General features: G+C 40.7%; 1 protein-coding gene across 1 annotated transcript in view; it reads right to left on the reverse strand.

Moving 5' to 3' along the window:
• Positions 1–19,725, reverse strand: part of LOC125316723 — a 136,463-nt gene that overhangs the window by 85,594 nt on the left and 31,144 nt on the right. The window lies entirely within an intron of this gene.

Here is a 19,725-nt window from a genome sequence, read left to right on the forward strand (position 1 = left end):
ACCCCTTATAACTCCCATCTGCATCAACATTTAACACTTTTTGTTAGTGAACGTACCTTATCTTCAAGAGCATCTGCAGAAAAACGAGGTTAGAAAACAATCAACATTTTTATTGGCTTAAGTCCTCTTAAAAATCCCCAGTGGAGTCGCCAATCTGTCGCGACCCTCTCCGTCGGTCGATAAAAATCCCGGCGGGGGCGAGTAGGGTTAACGAGCCGATCCCCCTTTTATACATATGGATGTGGGATCGCGGGTCCCTCCCAAGACCCATTACTCGAATCGCGATGTCGGGTAAAATTTATAAAATATCGAAATTGACCTTGTGTGGTCAAGTGGCATGTGCGAGGTGTACATGCAATTTTGGAGTCGCCACCGATCGATTTATTGGAAGATACAATCGGAAAACCTTACCGAGCGGTCGGGAGAAACCGTTCGGTTCCGCGAAAACCAGAGATTATTGGATCCGGGGACTTGGTTACGCCAAATTTCAAATTGACGCCCTTTCGGTTACCGATGTTGAGTGATTTTCTAACCTACGAGTTCATGCAGATGCGATATCGGGTGAGGTAGGTCCCAAAATTTCTAAGTGTACATACGGACAAGAATTTTCTATTTCTATCAATCACAATCGGAAGATTTAATGCGCAATCAAAATCAACGCAAGCAATCAAATCAATCAATCAAGGTTTGATATGTCTAAAAATAGCCCTATCGGCCCACACAAAAATCAAAATTGGGTTTCGGGGATGATTTGGGAAAATTTAGGGCGAAAGGCCCGGAAGAGTGGAATGGTCATTTTTCGGGAGTCGGGACCCGAAAATCACAAAATCGGGGTTGGGCCAGTTGAATGTGGCCATTTCCCATTTTTTGTGATTTTATGGAATTTTTCTAATTTTTTCTATTTTTTTTGGAATTTTGATTTATTTTCTAAAAATATTAGGAATTTTCCAGATCGACATTCATCGACCCTCGAAGTCTCAAAATTTTCCATCCAAACTTTATGAGTCCCGAATCGATCTACAAATTTTTAGAAATTTTTTTGTGAAAATCTGGGAATTTTTATGAATTTTCTAAGTATTTTTTACAATTTTTTCTATTTTTTAGAAATTTCTTTTTATTTTTTATTTATTTTTATTATAAACCGGACCGGGTCAACTCGGTCAACGGCTGGTCAACCCGGTCCGACCGCCCGCGGACCTGCTCAAAGACCAAAACGACACCGTATGCTATTATTCTATTTATTTTTGAATTTTCTAAAATTGATTTTTCTAATATTTGAATATCAAAGAAAAAGATGGACGGCTGAGATCAATCTGCGGATCAATCTCAGCCGTCGGGCTTCTACTAAACAAAACGATACCGTATCAGCCTGTTCAAACGGACGGTCAAGATCTACTCTGGAATTCATCTCGACCGTTGACTTGATCTTATCGAAACGACGCCGCTTCTTAACATCAAATGGACGGCCGGGATTAAATCTCAAGACTTCAACTCAGCCGTCGAAGCCCACTAAGCTAAACGACGCCGCATCCACTAATATATGGACGGCTACGATTGATCCTGGATTCCATCTAGACCGTCCGTTCCTATTACCCATAAACGACGACGCTTCTTCAAGCAAAAACGGCACCGTTTGACCTGTTTTCGAAATTTTATCTAATATACTAATATCTAAAACAATACAAAAGTCGGATCCGATGGCCCTAAATCAAACCTAGGAAATTACCCTGGCCGTCGGATCGGATCCGACTCGGCTCGCGCGCCAACGGCCGAGCCGAGTCGCCGACCACTTAGACCAATCTACACTCGACACCTGGATTTTGACCCTTTGACCAAGCCACGTCATCTTCATCTTCCTCGCCGCGACGACCAGAAATGGACGGCTAACATTTCTCCGGCGAGATCTAACGGTGAGATCTCGCCGGATCGACATGAAACCAACACCGCTCGACTCGCCTTAACCTCTAGTTCAACATATCTCGGAATCAAACGTTTCTATTGACTAAATCACGAGAATCGAACTACACACAGTCGGCCAAAGCTAAGTTCAAACAAGTATAATCGCATGAAATCAGAGCAATTAATCAATACACAAGCATCATACGAGGTTAGGGAAACTTACCTCGAGCTCGGATCGAGCTCGCGAAGGCTAGAAAAGCTTGGCCGGTGTTCGGCCGGACCGAACAAGGTTGAAGGTCCGACTCACGTGATTCAAGGGAAGTCAATGCAGAAATGAGGTACGATCATGATCGTAGATGTCCAGAATAGAAAAGGCACACGTCAATTTCAAAGATCGAACACGAAGACACAAGATGCCATGATTGCACGATCTGAAGCTCGGAGAGTCGACTCACCGTTTCTTGAAGTCTGCGGCCAAATGAACCGGTTCGATCGGCTCCTGGAAGTTCAAGAGAGCTTCCTGCGACGGTCCGGTAGTTCGATTTGGTCTGTGGTGGCCGGCCGAGCAGCTTGCAGTCCAAGCTTGAAGCTCCGGCGATGGCGTCGTGCGAGAGCTCGTCTCTCTCTCTAATCTGTTAGACTTGGTGAGCACGAATGAATCCCCCCGGTCTGGAATCTTCTTTGGCCTTTTATAGTGAGTTTTTGAATTGTGGCACGTCGAGTGTGAGCTGGCCAAAGTTGATTCACGTGCCATTCACATGTGAATTGGTCACCGGACGGCGACGGGGTTAGTTGTCATTCCGTCCAAAGCCGTCAAGTCTCCGTCGAGCCTTAAACGAGCACGAATTGCATCTGATTTCGAAGATGTTGACTTTTTGTGCCGTTGGGACTTTGACCGGCGATTGTGACCGACTTCGGCGATCATTGGTCTCACCACCGGCGTCAATCGACGCTCCTCGACCTGGGGAATAAAAGCCCTCTATCAATTGAGTCAATTAGAGTCGAATTAGCTCTCAATTTGGCGATCAAAATTCATCTTTGAATCTGCAAATGGCGCGTGCGAGAGGTAGAAGAAGACACTGTTTGGACCGGTTCGACCGGTCCGACCGGCGATCAGACCGGTCTGACCAGGTTGACAAAGTGCAATTCTCATAAATTTCAAAATTAACCACAATTGACTGGGAATTTTTGCAATTAAACCTCAAAATTGGATTTATAGGCCTGGATATTATCTAAAAAGGTGGTTTTGCCCAAAATTTTCTATCAATTTGCACAAAAACCCCAAATTTTTCAAAATTGCCAATTTGGGGAAAACCCCAATTGGATGTCAATTCGACCAAATTGGACTACGAGACCTATGCCAATTGATTTGAAATGTATGAAAACATAGGGGGACGGTCCAATTTTACCATGAAAGTCCCTCAATTAAAAGTAATTTTAAAGGTTGAGAAATTGAGGGACTAAATTGCAAATAATTTGGGGATTTGGCCTAATTCATGCAATTCATGCAATTGATGGTGCAATTGATCAAATTGAAGTTCAAAGGGACTATAATTGAATGTCTAGACCTAAAATGTGCAAAAATTTCAAATAAAAAGACTCAATTGGTATTTTTTACGCAAACTCAACTCTAGGCGTTGTGAAGAAACACCTAAAATTGGATTCAATTTTTGATTTTTCTTGAGGTCAATATTAAAAGGGAATTAAAAGAAAAATATTGGACATTTTTGTGTATTTTTTTGACCTCGAAAAGTATTTTTTATGAATTTCCAAGTATTTTCCTATTTTCCGAAAATATTAAAAAATGTGAAAAATATGAAAAATTATTTTTTGTTCCAAATTGGTTCCTTAGGCTTGGCCAAGGCTTCCAATGTTGATTTTTAATTTTTTTGAATTTTTGTGAATTTTTATTGAATTTTGAAAAATAAAACTAAAGGAAAACCGACTAAAAATTCGGGTGTCAACAAAGTAAAGCATACCGAGTCTTCAACAAGAACTCTCAGACAGTTGAAGAATCAATGAATGTGAAATTTGAAGATGAACGGACTACTCAAACGATAGATGCTAGAGAAACAATAAGATCCGAGAATCAGAAATCATCATCCGAGAAGGAAAAACCATCATCGGAAGACGCAGAACCAAATGAAACCTCTCGGAACATGGAAAATACTCCGCAAAGCACATCATATGAAGATTCAAATGATGAAGATCTCATTGAGACTGAACATGACAAATCAAATAGGAGCTGGAAATACAGATCCAGTCATCCCGCAAATCGGGTCATTGGAAATATAGATGAAGGAGTTAGAACCGGATCCAAACTCAAGGATTCGATAAATGCCTTTGCTCTAGTTTCTGAAGTCGAACCCAAAAGAATGAAAGAAGCTCTTGAATATGAAAGCTGGATTGAAGCTATGTAACAAGAGTTGCAATAATTCGGATCGAATGAAGTTTGGAAACTTGTACTCGAACCAAAGAATCATCCCGTTATTGGAACCAAATGGGTCTTTCGGAATAATATGGATGACAAAGGAAAGGTAATCGGGAACAAAGCAAGGCTTATTGGAAAAGGCTACTCACGGGAAGAAGGGATTGATTATGATGAAACCTATGCACCAGTAGTAAGATTGGAATCTATCAAATTGATACTTGCTTACTCTTGCCACCATGACTTCAAGTTGTACCGGATTGATGTTAAAAGCGCATTTCTCAATGGATATATCAAGGAGGAAGTTTATGTCAAACAACCTCCAAGCTTTGAAGATCCAAAGAACTCGGATCATGTGTACAAGCTAAAGAAAGCTCTCTACAAACTCAAGCAAGTACCCCGAGCTTGGTATGAAAGGTTAAGTAATTTCCTTACTTGAAAAGATTTCGAAAAAGGTAAAGTTGATACAACTCTATTTATCAAAAGGGAAGGTAAAGACATTCTGTTTATCCAAATATATGTTGATGATATAATATTTGGCTCGTCTAACCAACATCTTTGTAAGAACTTCTCTCGGACTATGCGGAATGAATTCGAGATGAGCATGATGGGAGAACTCAAATTCTTCCTAGGACTACAAGTAAATCAAACTATTCGGGGCACATTCATACATCAAGAAAAATATGCTTTGGAACTAGTGAAGAAGTTTGGTCAAAATAACTGCAAGAAAATAGAATCGCTAATGTCTACCTCATCCAAATTGGATAAGGATGAGCAAGGGAAACAAGTTGATCGGAAGCTATACGAGAGCATGATTGGTTCTTTGTTATACCTTACTGCCTCTCGACACGATATTATATTCGGTGTATGCATGTGTGCGAGATTTCAATCTGATCCTAAAGAATCTCATATGTCTGTTGTCAAAAGAATCATCAAGTATATATGAACTAATCCAAACCTAAGATTATGGTATCCCAAAACATCGGATCTTATATTATATGGCTATTCGGATGCTGATCTTGCAGGTTGTAAGTTGGATAGAAAAAGTACCTCAAGCACATGTCAACTTCTTGGATCAATGCTGGTGTCCTGGTTTTCCAAGAAATAGAACACCGTAACTCTATCAACTGCAGAAGCTGAGTATGTAGCACTAGGGAGCTGTTGTGCTCAAATGCTATGGATGAAACAACAACTAAAGGACTTTGGTGTTGAAGCTCACAACGTGGAAATCAAATGTGACAACACAAGTGCTATCAACCTCACAAAGAATCCAGTTCTGCACTCCCGAGCTAAGCATATTGAAATCAAGCATCATTTTATTCGTGATCATGTGTATAATTGTGATGTTAACATTCAATTTGTTGATTCTAAACATCAATTAGCTGATATATTCACTAAGACACTTGACAAAAATACATTTGAGTACATTAGACAAGAATTGGGAATTACCATGAATCCCATTTGAGCTGAGATCTAGATAGGAGAAATTTCCTCGGAACTTGAAAGTATCATCTAAAGACCTTCAGAAGCTCTAAAACTTGAAAGCATCTTCTGAAGGAACTTAAAGATCTCAAAACTTAGAGAATCATCTAAAGACAACATCTTATGAGCAGATACGACAAAAGATTTGATCGTTCGAAATCTTGGCGCGTAAGTCGTTTTTATTTTTAGCAACAAATAAGGTACGCATCAACACAATCTTCCTAAATATTCGGCAAATATTATGTGATTGTACTGATTGTTCCGATTGAATAATTGATTGCCTTGATTAAAATTTAAATTGATTGAGTTGATGTATTCTCAAGATATTTTCAAAAGAATTTCCCTTTTAAGAAACCGCCTCATATACCCTAAACCTGTCTACTCATTCGCTCTCACGATCTCACAAACTAGTCTTATGAAATCCAAAAACCCTAAATCTCCCAAAGCTCTACGATCAGAATCCCTCGACAACTCTCATTCCCGATGGCACCCAAAAATCCTTCGGCACAGATATCTTCAGCGGCCGGCTCTCGCCGCTCCGATCATCTAGGATCCAAAGGACGAGAGAGCATCTGACGACGCTCCAGCCCTCACCACCTTGCCGAGCGAAGCAGAAAAGTAGGCACAAAGATTGATCGCTCATATGGTAGAGATTTCGCCAACAGGAGTGACAGAGGAGAAACACAAGAAGATTTAGCAACGAATTTCTTCTACGGTAATCCGAACCCCCGAGGAAAATGCTAGTTTGCCTGTTGATAAAAGGATAAAGCTAGCTAGGGGTCTATTGAATGTTATTAAAGGAATGCGGATTGATGGTAGGTCCGAAAATAACATTCTGGACTTTGTGAAATTGAATGGGTTCTTCAATGAAGAAAAAATGCACAAATTCTCCGAGATGCTCACTCGGCCGGAAATCGGGCTAGCTACCGGGATAGGAATCGAACTTCAAAGGAGTAGTCCATATGGAAAGGGAAAAGAAAAGGTTGGAGAACCTATAGAGATTGAGCAAGGAAGTGCTCAAAAGGAGGAAGTGAAGGAGGAAGAAATTTACGTGTCCGAACATCCGAGGGAAGACGATCATGAATTGATTTACTCCTTCAAGTCTATACCAATGAAGTTTTTGGCTGATGAAGAAGAGACAAACAAGCTGTTCGGATCGAAAGAACATCAACAATGCTACAAGGTACTACTTGCTAGAGGAGTTATGCCTAACATACCCGTTGATGCAGACTTTTTTGAAAGGAATGATTCGTAGATCCTTTATCCCCTCACCAATCTACAGCTTCACAACTTCTGCTCCTTATCTACTCCAACCTACACTAAACCGATCGCCTATTTCTACTCGAACTTCACAATGATCAATAGAAATGCAATTCAGTTTTCCTACGGGGAGCAGAACATCATTTTGACTATCGAAGACCTGGCGGACAATCTTCGGACCGAAATGTTCAACTTTACCAAAATCCCTATCTCATATGAAGATGTCTATAATGAGCTGTCCGGCAATCCCGATCTTTCAAGAGCCAACAAGCCACATGTTAAGCATTACCACTTCCCTCCGAGGACCAAAGGGTTCCTCAAAAACAAATGTCTCATGGTATAAGGCAAAGCTTATCCGGGCCATTCTGAATGGAAAACCCTTCTCTCTGCCTCACCTAGTTTTTCCGCACATGAGGAGAGCGGTGAAGAAGAATAAGGGCCATCTGCCCTATGGATCTCCGATAAGCAAAATTTTTTAGTACTTACGGATAGTGGTACCTCCGGAACTCGGATCCATATAGCTTCATCAAGGAAGTATAGGCGAGACAATGCTCACAAAGATGGGTTACAAGTTTGAGAATGGAAGTTGGAGGGATAGAAAGAAGAAAGTGATTCCCATAGATCTTCCTCGGAAGGAGGTTGCTGTTGAAACCTCACGGAACAAATCTTCAGAACCATCCTCGGAATCCACTCGAAAGGGAAAGATCAAGATGATTGCTCACAAATCAACCAGACCTAGCAACAAAAGAAGAAAGCTTGCTAATGTGCTGCTTGATGGAATTGAAAAGGAGCACATCTTGGACAGTTCAGCAACAAATGGTATAGAACTAGAAGAGTTGATCCAAACGATTGTCGGATCAACATTTGAGGATGAGACCGCCATTCAACTAGAACAGAAAGAAAAAGAGAAAGAGGACACAAAAGAAGGAGGAGAGACAGGAAGAGAAGAAATATCATCTATCCCGTAACAGGGAACAGAGATAGAAGGGCCACTTCCACAAGAAGGAACATCCGAGAGGAAGCGGTCTGAAACAGATACTAATGCTGCTGAAATAGCAAATCTCCTAGACAGATCTGCTTCATCATATGAGCACCATGCAAGGACTCAAAGGGAGTCAACAAATGTAGGCACTCAAACGGATGAGACAGACAGTAACTCAAACCTTCTCGGGAAAATAGCACAAAGGCAACAAGAGATGGACCAAAAATGGTCGGACCTTTGAACCTCTTTGCGCTCAAAAGTTGAAGGCCTAAGCACAAAGGTAGATGTTGAGATTGCAAAAATTCAGAAAACTATTCATGATCATTCATAATCTCATTTGGGCTTCTTGGACAACGGGATCCTCACTCTGAAGCGGGATCTGGACCTCAAGCTAAATCAGCTAACCAAGTTTGTCCTAGTTCAACTACCTACGGACTAAGCCTCCACTTCGGATCATGCCCCATCTTCTTCTCATCCGCACCAAACACCAAAACCTTAAATCTTTACAACTTTTCTTGTTTGGATCTATGTTCTGAATCTCACTCTGAATTCTATTCTTTTCTCGTCGAATTTGTTTGATTGAATGATTCATTATTCTCTGCTAAATCCCATATCTAAATGTTAGCATGTTTGATTTGAGTATACTGCATAGATAACCTGAATAGGCATTGAATTTAGAGGGAGCAACGTTTTATCTCTACAATTTCTATCTGACTATGCGAGTCACTCCCTTTTGCTGATGACAAAAAGGGGGAGAATGGTATATTGTGAGAAACGTCGTGTGATATAATTGTGTCACAAGTATTATAACGTGATGTGATATGTGCGATATATGACTCGAAAATATAACCTGTGATGTATGAATCATGTGAAATCAATTTGTAATATGCATGCAAAAATCCCTCAAGAACAGGATTTCGGGTTAAGCATATTATGTGGATAATAGAAGTATGATCTATGGAAACATCATCTGAGAAGGATTACCTTCTCCTAAGTCGAGCAGGTGAATAAGTTCCTTTCTTTCAAAATTACATATTTCACAAAAGCTTTGGTTAAACGGGACAAGCTCTGAGCATCTGATAGAACGTGATGCTCTAAGGAGCTACAACCTTCATACTCGCCTCGTATATGAAACTATCACACATTTCAATAAGTATATGCATTTAGAATACAAACTCATCAATTGAGATAGCACAAGTTCTGAGACTACTCATCATTGTTTAATAAATATTCTTTTTCGGAACTTATTCTTGCTAAAAGTACAAGGAACAAATCGCTAAAATTATTCCTTAGCAAGATCCTCACTAGAGTAACTTTGATGAAATTGCTCACCTTTTCTAAACTCAATTATTCATTACTATTGTGATTGTTTTGTCATCATCAAAAAGGGGGAGATTGTTGAGAAAAATCCCTAAATGGTTTTGAAGTTGACAAAACAATCCAAGTACTCTTGTGTTTTGAGATAATGCCGTGATTTACTTGTTTTGTAGATTATCCTTTGGTTCGAGGATGCACGGGATTGAATCCGGCAAAATGATTTGGCTCAGATATTGTTTTTGAGAGTCTTAGACGCTTGTTCGAGCTTAGACGTTGAGCGGGGATAGCTCGGACGTTGAAATGACGCTCAAGCTCCGAGAGGAGTACTTCACGAGCAAGAATCAGAACCTCAAGAGGAATGCAAATTGAGCTTAATTGATGCATATCAACGGACGCCATCGAGCTGGATCATTCTTGAAGATTCTTTGTGAAAGAGATCAATCAAGGGTGCGGAATCAAGAAGACAAACAGAAACTTTCCAAATGGAAGAAACTACCTATGGAACCCGGGATCATAATTGTATGGGCGATTTGATCCAAGAGGGGAAGTCTTTCCTTTGGCGATCCCCAACGGCTAAGAGATCTTCTTTTGACAAACATCTTGACCAAAAAGGTAGATTTGGAGAGATCTCTTCTGGATGCCTTGCAACGGCTAGATTGGAGGCGGAAGAGTATAAAAGACATCTCGAAGACGAAGGGAAAAGATGATCGGTGTTAAGAGGGAAAAGTGTTCATAATTCCTGGATATAGTGAATTCTATTTCCAACACATTTCTTAATCCATCCATTGTAATTGTAAGGAGGTGTACACACAAGTGTTGAGCGCTAGGTGTGAAGTCCTGCGTATCAAAGAGATCACGGATTTGTAACCTCTAAGCAGCTTACTAGTGGAATCCGATCGATTGTCCGTCAGTCGAAGAAGTGGACGTAGGCTTAACCAAAGCCAAACCACTATAATCCCTCTGTGTAGTTTTTCTTATCTCTTACTCTGATCACTCTAAATATTTTGTGATAGTTAAACTGCACACGAACAGCGTGCATCGATCATATTATATATCTAGTATCAATTGAATTACTTGCTCATTATGATATACTCTAGCTCCATCATCCGAGATCTCTGTTTTACGCTGTGTGATCTAAATTCCGTAGTAAATTCTTAAAAATCACACTCTATCACCTATTCACCCCCCTCTAGGTGAAATCTCTAGCCATTAACAGAACACACTTGTTATAGACTAGATGTTGTCTTATTGCCATAAAAAAAAAATTCAACATGAGACTCAAGTGTGTACTTGGATGGGAGGAATTCGAGAGGGATAAAGAGAAATGGAATTTCAAATTAGGATCAGAAGCGAGCCATTTTTTTTTAAACAAGAGTCCAAAATAAACTTTATCTTAAATGAGAGCTTGAAGTAGACACTTAATCTAAGGGTTTGAGCTCACCGGTCGGCCAAATTTTCATCGGCCGGCGAGCTTTGATGGGCACGGTCGGGGGCATTTTCGTCTAATAATATGTGCGAAGAGGATGACCACGATTTCTTGAGAGAGAATTCTGGAATGGTTCCCTTAGTAGAAATCCCAACCAAGCAAAATGTAGAAAGCTGACGAAAAATTTAAAATCGTGGAGAGAGAGCTCGCTGGTTTGCATCGGCTCTAATCAGAAGAAAGAGAGGGAGTGTCAGTAAAGGAGAGGAAAATGGGAATGGATTAAGAAGGAGCTCTCTTTCACGCGTGTGTGTGGCACTAAAAGAAACTTCAGAAAAATAAATATCCAATGGTAGAGAGGGGGAGGAAGAAGATGATGGAGAGCTTGAGAGGAAGAAATGGAGAATAAGAGTCTATTTGGTAACGCTCATGTTTTTTTGATTCATATTCTCTTCTTCCCAACAACAGAAAAAAAAACTGTTTGGTAACATCAGTTAATTTTTCTGTTCGTGGAAACAGATCAATGGCCAGGACACAGTTTTAGAACAGAAACAAGAAGCCAAAAAAAAATCTACTTCTCTTTTCCTGAAAGCAGAATTAGAAAATTTGTAACTTCACAAGTTATTGAATTACACGTTCCTTAGAAGAAAAAGCATAGCAGCCCACACCCAATTGGGAAATTGAAAACTTTCATTAATTCTTGCCTTGGCATTCCGAAAAAGCTGCAAAGCCCAAGCTGGTCGAAGGCTGCCTTGAGCTAAAGGTCCCTGGAGGATGCTTGGAGATGCTAGCACTTCTCAAATGGGGCTCCTCAAATTACTTGCCAAAGGCATTTGCATTGTGCCATGTATCTCTAGAGGTTCAGTGGGCTTTTGCAAAGGTGTTTCCAAACGCAGACAAAGTTCTACTTTGGATAAAAAAAAATCTATAATAATTTATTCAGATATTAGGGAAGCAAAAAATGTTTAGCCCGCCTTGGATAGTAGTTGTGCTCCCTTATTGTTCCGTTCGCCTCTTAAATTTTGTCATGTGATCTCTCTGTCTCTCTGTGTTAAGACTGTCACAACTTAGTTAGGTCTCATTTCGAATAGTAGTTAGGTTTTCGTATATTCGTTTCGACCTTTTGTAGTCATTATCGTTAAATTTCTCTCACACTTGGATTCGCATAAATCAATCATTCCATCCTGATCCCGTCTTGCGCATTTTGTGGCCAAGCGTGGAACCACAGGACAATCTCAATCGCTCTCTAATCGTTTTTGTGACTTCGTACAGGGTTCTCTTCAACAATAGCAAACTAGCATTGATGCAAATAGGTTTTCCATTGTGTACTATTAGACCAATATCCTACAAAGCATCTCTCCTTTTTGGCATGTTTGTCCACGGTCCCAGCATGTACATATTAGGGTTAAATAATATTACATCAATGGATGAAATTTCAGGTACTTGTAGTGTTATTATCTCGAATGGAAGAGCGTAAAATTAAGTTACTGGGAAGAATTTACAGGTAATTACACTAATCTAATAAATCATAACACAACTAGCATCACTACGAGGTTTCAACAAATCATGTAACTGATGTTGACAAGCTTTATCTTGGCTTTAACAGGGGTCCTTGTAATTTTTTTATAATACAGAGGTACGAGTGTAAAGATTTGCTACCTAAAGGCGCATTTTCATTGTATTACTAAATCATTTAAAAAAAAAATCATTTGAAACTATCGTAACCCCACTATTAGGTTCTTGGATAGAAAATCAAGTGGGACATTTCCTTTCATAGTTTTCTTTTCCAAAGGATTGTGTTGTTGGTAGACTTCAATGTAGCCCAACTTCTAGAAAAGGTTTTTCGTTCTTTGTTAATGGTCTCAGCAAAAAAAATAGTCAAATAATGTTAACAAATGTCTCGGTAGCATTTTTTGGGAATGCTTAATAAGAAAATTTTGGCTAAAGTACACTATGAGTGTCAAAACTTGTGTACAGTGCTCACTTTAGTGCCAAAACTTTCAAAACGATCGCTTCAGTGCCAACTTTTTTTAAAAACAATCACCTCAATGCCAACTCCGATTTGAACCGACATGGCTCGTCGGAAATCTGACGTAGGTTATTTTTTATTAATATTTGAGCTAACGTGGCTTGCTAGAGTTGGCACTGAAGTGAGTTTTTTCAAAAAATTTGGCACTTAAGTGATCGTTTTAAAAGTTTTGGTACTAAAGGGATCGTTTTTCAACAAATTTGACACTTAAGTGATCATTTTAAAAGTTTTAACACTAAAGTGAGCTCCGTACACAAGTTTGAGCATTATAGTGTACTGAAGCCGATAATTTTCAATTGCCCAAGTATTGATTATACATGACATGAGAAATTGCAGCATTGTAAGTTACTATCTGTTTATCTAATGCTCAATGGTTTCGCCGAAAATGGTCCGCTATGAAAAATCTTTCACCGAAAGCTGCGATCTTTGGCTTTTAGTGTTAGGATGCACGTGTGAGTTGTGTTAGAGAAGTCTCATATTAGAGAATTGGTGTGATATCAAATAAGTAATATATCTAAGCTAGCCCATAACTCATTAGCTTAAACTTTTGAGTGAAGGTAAGTCGAACTAGATATGTTAACAGCCTCGATCTTAGACTTCCTCTTCAAGATCTCATCGAGCGAAGGTATCGGACTTCTGCTGCGCAATCCCAACAAATGTATCAGAACCAATGGCTGATTAGTGGGCCTTCAATCTATTCTAGTTGGCCCATAACTTATTATGAATGTGGGTTCAACTGGATATATTAATGAGCTTGGGCTTGAGCTCCCTTTTAGCAATTTCCTTGGGCAAATGTGGAGAATCGAACAACAAGGGATTGATAATGGCTAAGATAAGAACTAAATGGAAAAAGGAAATTGATTGCAGGTAAACATTGACGGCGGTTACTTTGAAAACACCGATAAGAGAAATTCCTTTGGTAACGCTTAATAATTTCTACTTCTAAAACATTATTAACACAAAATCTTCTGTGAAAAATTATTATCGGCAACAGAAAAATTTCTATTTTATTTTTAAACTATTTAACTTTCTTTAAAAAATAATTTTTACTTTTTAAAAAATATTATTCAGTTTTCAAAAATAAAGAAGTATATTATTTATTTTTTATTTTGAAGGTCAAGGATGGCAACTAGGCGGTAGATTACGGAGGCGGACGGTGCGATGGTTGATTGTTGGCAATAGGGGACAGCGGTGGTTGGCGATTCTCGGGGGGGAGGGGCATTGCAGGCCGCAATGGGTGAAGGTCTATGATGGGCGGTGGTTAGAGGTGGTCGCAAGCGGCCGACGGAGGTCTGCAGTTGGTGATGGTAGGCGACTCGGGATGGTCGCGAGTGGCGATGGACGGCGGTCGATGGTGGTTTGCGGTGGCGGGGGACGGTAGTGGTTGGGCGATGGTGGGCGATGGTTAGTGGTGGATGGCAACAGAGGTTGGCGAAGGCAAGCATGGTCGAAAAGAGGGTAAGGGCATAATGAAAATAAGGTGAGCCAAGAAGTGCTTGTTGATTTATTTTCTACTTTGACGGCCGGGGATGGCGACTAGGCGACAGACGGTGCGGTGGTTGACTACTAGCAACAGAGGGCAACAATTGTCGGCGGTTCTTGGGGGGGTGTTGCGAGCGCAATGGGCGAAGGTCTGCAGTAGGCGGTGGTTAAAGGCGATCACAAGCAGCCAGCAGAGGTTTGAGGTGGGCGATGGTAGGCGGTTGGGGATGGTCGCGAGCAGGGATAGACGGTGGTCCGCAGCGGCAGGGGGCGGTGGTGGTTGGGCGATAGTGGGCTGTGGTCGGCGGTGGACGACAACAGAGGTTGGTGAAGGTAGGCGTGATTGAAAAGAGGGTGATGGCATAATGAAAATAGGGTGAGCCAAAAAGTACTTGTTGATTTTTTTTTTTTTGTCCAAGAATACTTCTTGAGTTGAGAAGCAATTTTTTTTAAACTTCTCAAATTGGGGGAAAAACAACTTCAGAAGTGAATATTCGCTTCAGGAGTAAAAAATTTTACCAAACAAATTTCTGCTTTAGAAGTTACTTTACCAAACGCATTTCTGCTCTAGAAGCACTTTTGGAATAGAGATCCACTTCCCGAAGTATTACATGCGCACCATTATCTAGGGGTGAACAGTTCTCGATCCGGTCCAATTCCCATAAAAAAATCAGGAATCGGACGGGTGGTCCCGGTTCCCACTTTTTGAAACCGCTGATCGGACTGGCCACCCTCATAACCGGAAGCCAAACAAGACCGTCGGTCCGATCCGGTTCCCGAGCAGTTCCAAGGGTTTCCGGTCTGCGGTTCCAAAAAGTGGATGCACACTTTAATAGAAGACGCGATCAAGCTTGAGGTCAAGGAAACAAGGGTCGGTATGCCACGAGCTCGGCGGAGTCAAGACCTCTTCAATTGGCAGCTCCGCATCGAACTCGTCCACTAGCGACTTGGTTGCGGATGATGCCAATTGTCATGCCCCGAATCCAGCAGGCACGGGAACATCCGACCAGGCTGTTTGACTTCCTTTAGTCTCCCGGGATCCCTCGACCATCCAATTCAAGCTTAATGCAAAAGAAATGCACATGCAGAAACGAATGCAAGACTCTTTTCATTACAAATAGAGATGACTTAGGACGAAGGATGATACCTCTCTTAGTATTCACCAAATTGGCTGCATAGTCAAAGCAGAGAATACAAAATTATCAATTTCTTAAGGCTACAAAAGGTTACATTCGAATAGAGCTAAATATCTAAGTCCTCCCAAAGATGGATTCTGATGTCACTCCATGGCAATCACACGATCCGTCACTTGAGACCTGAAAATGTTAATTCCACGACGGGGTGACATAGGTTAGGACTCTAGTGCCTCCAGACACGTCTTAGGTAGACAACTTCCAACAAATCCTTCTTCAGTCAAAAATTTCACAAATAAATTTCAGAATATTCCATTCTTTCTTCAAAAATTGCCGGACCTTCCCAAATATTCTGCATTACTCCCATATCGGCATTCCACGCCTCGGATTGTCAATAAAATATTCCACGTGCTCCAGGGCCTGCATTTAACGCATCTGGCCATAATATAAATATTCCGCGTGGATCCAAAGCCCGCGTTTAATGCCTCAGGCTATCACATAAAATTCCACGTTGGTCCAGAGCCCGCGTTTAACGCATCGGGCTATTTTATAACTGGACGGACCCACGTAATAACGCCTCAGGTCACTATATATATTCCAAGTTGATCCAGGGCCCGCGTTTAACGCATCAGGCCATCATATAAAATTCCACGTTGGTCTAGAGCCCGCGTTTAACGCATCGGGCTATATTATAACTGGACAGACCTGCATAATAATGCATCGAGTCACTATAACCCGCGTAATAACGCATCGGGTTATCTTATAAAATTTCACGTTGGTCCAGAGCTCGCGTTTAACACATCAGGCTATATTATAACTAGATAGACCCGCGTAATAATGCATCGGGTCATTGTAACCCGCGTAATAACGCATCGGGTTAAATATCCCGCGTTTAACGCGTTAGGATAAAATAATAAGCGCAACCCCGTATTTAACGCCTCGAGGTAAAATAATAATAATAGAGTCCGCGTCATAACGCCTCGAGCTGAACATGGTCTCATTAGCACAAACCCTGCGTCATAACGCTTCAGGGTATAATTCCACATTTCCTCTCAATTATTCCACTTAAGACCATATAACAACAAAAGTTCCTCGATCGCTCATCCGATACCACACAATCACTTAAATCCTTCCGATCGATCAATCTTCGCCACGCAATCTTGCTAAATTTCCTGATTAGCGGATCGAGACCACCCGGTCTCGACACTTTCCTCCGACGATAGATCGGAAACACATGAGCTTCTCAATTTTATCCCAACAAAAGATCGGGGCCACACGATCTTTCCAATTTCCCTCAATTGCCCAATCGAGACCACTCGATTACATTGTCTTGGGCAATTACTCGATCAGAACCTCGCGATTCACTCACATTGAATAAATAATAAATCGGGACCACCCGATTAAATCGAGCTCAAGCCGTCGGCCAATCGAGCCGCACGATTAATTTTTGTCACTACAAAAATTAATCTTCGCCACACGATCGAAATTATACTAATGTAGCAATCAATTATTATCGTACGATCAAAATTCCACTAACGTACATTTAATACGTACCATAGAAATAAACTATAGTAACGTGGCAATTAATCTCGGTCGTCCGATTAAAATATCACCACATGCCAATAATCTCCACCGCTCAATTAATCTATTCTAAGCAGGAATTAATCTCGGTCGTCGGATCAATCTTCCTAAGCAAGCTTCAGCATAAGCTATCGGATTAAAGCATGATAAGCTAGATTAAATCCTAGCCATCCAATTCTAATCATGCATTTTCACTATTCATGCAAGAACACATTTCTCTCTCCTCCCTTCATCTTCATTTTCGGCCAAGGTATGATCCAAGGGCAAAACCAACCAATTTTTCACCAAATCTCCTCAATTTTATGTCTATTAGCAACATAGATAACTAATATAAGGTTAGAGACCAACTTACCACAGTTCTAGCGAATTTTCCGGCGAGCAAACGAGAGAAGTTTCAACCCCAACCGGCGGCTCCGGCGACTCCTCTTGATCGGCTAAAGCTCACTAAGATCCAGCGGGCCAAGGTGGTTCACGGTGGAGGATAAAGCTCCAGCGGTTTAAGGCGACACCGGGAAAGCTTGGAAAATTTTTGGCAATGGAGGTGGGGGAGAGAGGGAATCTCGGCCAAGGGGAGAGAGTGAGCTAGAGAGAGTGTGTGTGTGTTTTCTTGAATTTTTGGAGAAGAAGACCAAAATTTATTAGTATAAGGTTAGGATAATAATTGGGTTAGATATTTTTGGGGTTTCCAAGGTCAAGAAGGGCAAAAAAGTAATTTCCCCCCCCCACAAAGACTAGTCAAATTCGGCCAAAGGGTGATTTGACCGAAATGCCCTCCGACCAAAGTAAAAAATTAGGTATTCTCCAAGGACAAATGGGTCTTTTCCCATTTTCAGTCCAAAATTTATTTTTCCTGAACCTTTTAGGGCGAACCGCGAAGAAATTGTACACTGGATGAGGAAATGTCCAAAATTTAATTATTGGAACCCCTGAAGGTCCGACGTCTAATTCTGAAGCTTGATTCACGATTAATCTCGATCAATTGAAATTTCAGCGTATCTCAAACTAACGAGCGGTTTTTAGGAGTTATGCATATCGACCCGTGATTAATATCACGTTTAAGAATTTCTCGAACCACGGCGACTTTGGTTGTCATTCAATTGCGAAGGTCAATCACTATTCTCGATGGACACGATCATTAGAAAATAATTTAGGGACGTTCGGAATCCATACGAGGTCAAACGAAATCATCCGTGATCCAAGCGTAGGATATTATCCAAATCGTTCCTTAATCATTTTAGGATCGGTCGATATTGGTCCAGGATATTCCCTCGACAATTTTCATGGCCAAAAAGTCAATGCGGGATCAAGTTCTTAGGTCTACGTACTTGATTTTCTTAGCTAGCCATTCCCATTTGGTTAGATCGCTCAAGAGGGCTCAATTCCGAGTGAGATTTAGCTAAAATACATCTACGAGATATTTCATTCATTCATAGCTTCGAAAGTAGGTCGGAATTCGGGATGTCACACCAACGAAGTCTAAGGTGAGACAAGCGGTGAGAAGACTCGGGACTCGTCTGTGTAGCGAGAGAAGTGGAGACTAGATAGTGGAGAGGTAAGAAAAATGTCTACGGTGCTAAGCTGAAATGAAGCAAAGAAACCCTAAAGGACCTAAACCTAAACAACAAGTAAACGTTAGGTTTGTTTTAAAAAAAAATTTAAAAAAAAAGATCCGTCCGATTCGGTCCTGGGCCGTGGAACCGAGAACCGGACCTCCCGGTCACCGGTTCCAATTTTAGGAACGGGGAACCGGACCGGATCCCCCTAAAACCGGGAACTAGACCATCACTTCCGGTTCAGTCCGGACTGTTCCGATCCGAGCTATCCTTTTTGCTCACCCCTACCCTTATCCACTAGGTGGATGAACCTTTGGTTTCGTTTTCCCTGCTTGGATATGTATTGTGTACCTATTACTCATTGTGGCCGATGCTATCCTTTAATCGATCCTCGGCCACGACCTATACTCGGATGCCAACGCGTTATAGGCATACTATGCCCTCGTGTCGACAGCGCTCCTTGGACCTTCCTACCTGCTTAGGCTTAGGTTGATTTTTGGGTGTCGACATTAATATTTAAGAAATCATTGCTATGATATTACTGTAAAAACTTTCTCGAGAATTTTTATGAGCATTTTTAGGAGACTAGTCTTGCATTCAAGGTGGATCATTGTTGGGTAAAATAGTAAAAAAAAAATGTGGTCCCGTCAGATTTGGTCCGCAAAACCGGTTTTCTATGGCAATTTATTCACATTAAAGGAAACTTATGGCTGCAAAGGTGATCAAATTTACAGTGATTTAAGAAGATTAGGACGAGTAAGGAAAATCACTGACACATAGATTGCAAGAACTTTACGAAGTGTAAGGGAAAATGATGACTAATGAGATATTTTCCTAACAATAAATTAAAAAAAATTACTATTAACTTAGGTAGATTACGATTTCTGTGGAATAGTACGAACTATAGAACTCAGAGGACATAACACCACAAAGAGAACTTATGGAATTCTAAGTAAAAGTTACGAAAGAATATTCTTTAAATAGGTTATTACAATGAGGATAGTTAGGCGCGTGATGGAAAAGTTACAATCAACTGGGGTAAATCAAAATTATTTTTTTTTTTGGAGTATTACAAATCATAAGATAAAAGAATTTAAGACGGAAAAAGGGAAATTGCTAGTAATCAAATCAACTTTGAAAGTACGTGCTAGTAATG

This window comes from Rhodamnia argentea, chromosome 9, assembly GCF_020921035.1.
Source record: "Rhodamnia argentea isolate NSW1041297 chromosome 9, ASM2092103v1, whole genome shotgun sequence".
NCBI lineage: Eukaryota > Viridiplantae > Streptophyta > Magnoliopsida > Myrtales > Myrtaceae > Rhodamnia > Rhodamnia argentea.